Source organism: Furipterus horrens, unplaced genomic scaffold (genome assembly GCF_987537825.1).
Source record: "Furipterus horrens unplaced genomic scaffold, mFurHor1.1.pri manual_scaffold_2, whole genome shotgun sequence".
Taxonomy (NCBI): Eukaryota; Metazoa; Chordata; class Mammalia; order Chiroptera; family Furipteridae; genus Furipterus; species Furipterus horrens.
Genome location: NW_028327172.1, coordinates 63,107,122 through 63,112,814, shown reverse-complemented (window position 1 = coordinate 63,112,814; position 5,693 = coordinate 63,107,122). Strand labels below are relative to the sequence as shown.

At 59.6% G+C, this 5,693-nt stretch overlaps 1 long non-coding RNA gene across 1 annotated transcript; it reads right to left on the bottom strand.

The window, feature by feature from the left end:
* Window positions 1-508: 508 nt before the first annotated feature.
* LOC150018693 (uncharacterized) lies at window positions 509-2,471 on the bottom strand. Its single transcript, XR_016509221.1, has 4 exons — window positions 2,269-2,471; window positions 1,076-1,160; window positions 741-875; window positions 509-636 (listed from the first exon to the last, which is right to left on the bottom strand). It is a non-coding gene; the product is annotated as an uncharacterized LOC150018693 (long non-coding RNA).
* Between the last annotated feature and the right edge of the window lie 3,222 nt (window positions 2,472-5,693).

Genomic DNA, 5,693 nt, shown 5'->3' with positions numbered 1-5,693 from the left:
TTCATTCATACGTAAAATCGGGGAAGCAGGTTGTAAGGAAAGGCCACCTCAAAACCAGCAGGACATTTGTTGTACTCATCCTAGAGGAAAAGCTGCCAGTGACGCTCTTGCTTTCCTGCTGCCTGTTTCAGCTGAAGCGTCAAGTTAGAGATTCTACTGAAAATGATACAGCGTGTACTTGAGAAGAAAAACAAATAGCTGTTTAGCCAAGAAACGGAGCATGAATGACAATTATGTCTGAAGGGCGCAAGAAGAGATGTTCCTTGAGACCCTCAAAGCATGTCTAAGTGACCCAAGTGAGAAGTTCACATTTTTTTAAAAAAACACAGTAGCTAGTTTGCTTAGTTAAGGAGTAATACTATATATTCAACGTTATGTGCGTGGGTTCGAGATAAAGGCCAGCGTATAATTTCCAAAGCTTGAATTCAAGAGTGATTCATATGCTGAATATCACACGCAAGTTTTCCACCCTGGGAAAGGTCGGCGGAGGTCTTGGGGGGGCCCATGGCCTGTTGTAGGAGTAAATTGGCTCGTCCACCCACACTGAGCACAGCTCCTTCCTCCACTCCTTTGAGCTTCTCTTGTATTCTCATCAAGAGATCCTCAGGAACTTTGTTGAAACTCTGGCCAATTTCACTAATGACAAGAACACAAAGGCATTAATGAGGCAGATCATTTCAAAGAGCCTCGGGAATAGGAAAATCTGAACAACTGACGGCTCTTCCTAAAATACTGCTCACCGGAGACTGTTTGCGTTCCTGGTCCATCCGCATTCAGAGTGAAGTGGAGCTCAGTTTCATCCCCAGCCCCTGCTGTGAATACGAAGCTTTCCAAGGGTTCATGGTCCAGTCAAACAGAGGATCATACGGGAGGACCTAGAAAGGAGAACATACGTGTTAGAAGAACAAAATGCAACTTGATGACGTATTTAGTAACAGTAGGAACAGTATTATAAAACTAATAGAGGCCAGTCATATGGTAGTTGATTGGGGGGAGGGACAAACTTACTGCACGCACAGGCTTCTTGTTTCTTTGTGGAGGAACCTACAGTAGTACGAGGCTCTGGGCTTCTCACCCCATTCTGAATGAATTCATTCCCGGGCCACTGTTCGGGGCAGTGACATCCCTCGACTCGTGTTTCCTTATGTGGTGAAACTGATCTATTAAAAGGAGATAAGCACTAGTCACTTTCTTTCTCCTCTCTCCCTGTGCTGGGTAAGGGCATTTACATTGCAGGCCCAATTCTCACGCACGACGCTAGGCTAGGCTAGGCTATGAGTGTGACAGCACTGGCAACCCTGTTGACCTCACTCCTGAGTCTTGTTCTCCAAGAGTTTTAATAGTAGCAACCTGACATTTTGATCTCTATCCTATTCCCATTCCCAAGGCTCTTCTGTGGGTTTTTTTTTTTTTTCCCTCTCTTTTTTTCCCCCTCAATTAGTTCCAACTTTGAGTGAAGAGAAAAAGGTCTAACTTATTGAAAGCTCCTCAAAACACAAGGTCTAGTGCTGTGGTTGGCATCTTAAGTTATACATGGAGAAACATTTCAATACCAAAATAACTGGTATGGCCAGAGCAAGTGGCTTGACATCACAAATTTTAGTAAGGGAGGTCATGAGGGATTGATGACCTTGACAATTCAGAACAGCTAACTGCCTCTGCTGTTTATAAGCACCAACATTTTTTAAAACGTATCTTAGCAAGTGCTTACCACACAGGTCTTAATAAAAACTGAAGACTCAATTCTAGGTATGAGGGACGTTGCAGGATACTCCAGCATTATAAAGTTAAGAACGCTTTTTTTACTGATGGCTTTACTGCGTTTCCCAGCAGGTCTTCGGGCTGAGACTGTACAATGTATTTAGCATTACATGTTTAATGTACTGAATCAGCAGTACCAAAATCTGGTGTCTGTTTATGCGGTTCTGAGCGTCCTCCAGGCCCATTAAAAAGTGTGGCGGGACCGACTGTGAATATAAGTGGTTTGTCCACAAGTTCAGGGCCCCTATGTGATTTCAAGTTGAGCAGTGACATGGCTTTAGATTTCAGAGATCCAAACCAGTTTCACCGCCAAAGGAAGGAATCTTTTACTAATCAACTAATGAAAAGGAATGAAGGCCTCAATTATAAAGAGATTCTATGGTCTTCTTGGGTTGGAGTAGAGAAACAACGCAAAGTATTTCCAACCCAAGGACGTGTGTTAGGAATCACATATGCAAACTCTAAAATCAAGAAGGAAGTGAATTAAAAAACATACCGCAGTCTTACCTGTTAGAACAGAAGTGGCTGAGAGAAGACAATACGGGAAGAGAGGCCGATTAAGCTGGAGGAGGGTGTCTCAGTCCCGGCGCTGTGCACCTTTTGGGGCTGGACTGTAGGGCACGGTGAAAGCTGAAGTTCCAAAAGGAAGGCCAGCTCGCTTGGCCGGGATCAGGTATTTGCAAGGTCTTGCCTGGCCGAATACGAGGGCTGGAGCCACGCCGGCTGGAAACAGCAGGAGCAGGGGACATCCTGACTACTAGGTTAGAGCAGGAGCTACTTGCGAGATATCTGAGAACTTACTTTTTTTGATGTTATTTGTTGTGTTTATTGTTTTACTTTTTGTCTTGAAATGAGTTTGCGCAGCCCTGACGAACTGGTGCCGCGAGTCGGCTGGGCATCGTCCGGCAAAGTGAAAGGTCATCCATTGGATTCGCGGTCAGGTTCAGTCCCCAGGCGGGCTGCATTCTAGATGTCCCCCATGATCCCCAGCCTGGCCCACCTGCACCCAGCCCTCGCTCCCCCTCCCCTGGCCTTCCCCACACTATTTCCTGTGATGAACTGGGCCCATCGCTGCTTTCTCCATCATCACTTACAGTCAGTGCCACCGCCTTTGGGAAAATGCAGTCATGTATGTCATATTTACAGATTCTAGAGGCATCTAATCACTCAGGTCAAAGGATGTCTCACTCATTAGCGGGACTATACAAAAGACTCCTAGGGCAATGAAGCAGGTTTCACTCGGTGGCATAAAAGTTTGCTAAGATCATAGAAGCATCACAAAGTACCTCAATCCTTCTGACCGGCTGAGGTCTTCTGCTCCGGTCGGTGTGTATTACTTTGCTTGCAGTTTCTCCATCTCCGGCTGGGGCACGGGCAGGCGCATGCGAACGTGGCTTCTGTCAAAGACTCCGCCGCTGATCCGACAGGCGGGGCCACCGACCCTACACCGGCCACCGCTGGCTCTCCGATGGCTCTCCGACGGCTCTCCTACCTCTGCTGCCGCTGGGACCGGGCCGGCGGCGGCTGGAGCGGGGGCGGCAGGAGCGGTGCGTGGCAGCGGCTGGAGTGGTAGCGGTGGCGGCGGTCCCAGTGGCAGAGGAGGTAGGAGAGGCCGTCGGAAAGCCGGGGCCGGCCGGTGCAGGGTCGGTGGCCCCGCCTGTCGGATCAGCGGCAGAGTCTTTGACAGAAGTGGGGACGGCGGCGGAGGTGCTATCGGCGGGAGGGGCGGTGGCCGATAGCACTTCCACCGACGCCCCAGGTCCCGCCACCGCCCCAGCTCCCGCCGCCGCCGCCCCGACCCCCCCGTCCCTCCGCGACGCCCCCCCACCTCCCCTCGCTCCCGCCCACCCTCCGACGGCCTCTCCTACCTCAGCCGCCACTGGGACCTCCGCCGCCGCCGCCACTGCTCCGGCTACCGCCGCCCCGGGGTCCCACCGCCGCCGCTCCGGGTCCCAACGCCGCCGCCGCCCGCCCCCACGGTCCCGCCGCCCCCCCACACGGGTACCGCCGCCGCCGCCGCTGGGTCCCACCGGCGCCGACCCGGGTCCCACCGCCGCCCCCCGGGTCCCACCGCCGCCGCCCCCGGTCGCACCGCCGACGCCCCCTCACCCTCCCACCCTACGACGGCCTCTCCTACCTCAGCCGCCACTGGGACCGCCGCCGCCGCCGCCACTGCTCCGGCTACCGCCGCCCCCGGGTCCCACCGCCGCCGCCCCGGGTCCCACCGCCGCCGCAGCCGGGTCCCACCGCCGCCACCCCGGGTCCCACCGCCCCCGCTCCCGGGTCCCACCGCCGCCGCAGCCGGGTCCCACCGCCGCCGCCCCGGGTCCTACCGCCGAACCCCCGCTCCCGCCGACCCTCCGACGGCCTCTCCTACCTTCGCCGCCACTGGGACCACCGCGGTCGCCGCCGGGTCCCACCGGGTCCCACCGCCGCCCCCGCCGGGTCCCACCGCCGCCTCTCCCGCTCCCGCCGCCCCCCGGGTCCCACCGCCGCCGCCCGGGTCCCACCGCCGCCCCCCGGGTCCAACCGCCGCCCCCCAGGTCCCACCGCCGCCGCCGCCGCCGCCGCCGGGTCCACCGCCGCCCCCCGGGTCCCACCGCCGCCTCTCCCGCTCCCGCCGCCCCCCCGGGTCCCACCGCCGAACCGCTGCCCCCGCCCACCCTACGACGGCCTCTCCTACCTCAGCCGCCACTGGGACCGCCGCCGCCGCCGCCGCCTCCACCGCTCCGGCCACTGCCACCGACCGATATCACCTCCGCCGCCGCCACTGCTCCGGCCACCACCGCCCCCGGGTCCCACCGCCCACCTTCGGGAAAATGCAGTCATGTATGTCATATTTACAGATTCTAGAGGCATCTAATCACTCAGGTCAAAGGATGTCTCACTCATTAGCGGGACTATACAAAAGACTCCTAGGGCAATGAAGCAGGTTCCACTCGGTGGCATAAAAGTTTGCTAAGATCATAGAAGCATCACAAAGTACCTCAATCCTTCTGACCGGCTGAGGTCTTCTGCTCCCGTCGGTGTGTATTACTTTGCTTGCAGTTTCTCCATCTCCGGCTGGGGCACGGGCAGGCGCATGCGAACCTGGCTTCTGTCCAAGACTCCGCTGCTGATCCGACAGGCGGGGCCACCGACCCTGCACTGGCCGCCCTGGGCTCTCCGACGGCTCTCCGACGGCCTCTCCTACCTCTGCTGCCGCTGGGATCGGGGCCGGCGGCGGTGGTACCGGGGCCGGCGGTAGCGGGATCGGGTCCGGCAGGAGCGGTGCGTGGCAGCGGCTGGAGTGGTAGCGGCGGCGGCGGTCCCAGTGGCAGAGGAGGTAGGAGAGGACGTCGGAGAGCCGGGGACGGCCGGTGCAGCGTCGGTGGCCACGCCTGTCGGATCAGCGGCGGAGTCTTGGACAGAAGTGGGGACGGCGGCGGAGGTGCTATCGGCGGGAAGGCCGGCAGCGGCGGCGGCGGGAGGGGCGGTGGCCGATAGCACTTCCACCGACACCAGGGGTCCTCCTGCCGTCCCAGCCCCGGAAGCCGCCCCAGCTCCCGCCGCCGCCGCCGGACCCCCGCCGCCGCCGCCGGCGCCGCCGCCGGCCCCCCGCCCCCGTCCCGCCGCCGCCGCCGCCGCCGCCGCCGGGCCCCCGCCCCCGTCCCGCCGCCGCCGCCGCCGCCGGCCCCCCACCCGCGTCCCGCCGCCGTCGCCGGGTCCCAACGCCGCGCCCCGATTCCGACCGCCGCCGCCTCCGGGTCCACCTCCGCCCCTAGGTCCCAACGCCGCCGCCACCGGGTCCCACCGCCGCCGCTTACGGGACCCAACGCCGATGCACCGGGTCCCACGGCCGCCGCACCGGGTCTCATCGCCGCCGCCGCCGCCGCCGCCGGGCCCAACCGCCGCCGCCGCCCAGGGTCTCGTCGGGTCTCATAGCCACCGCC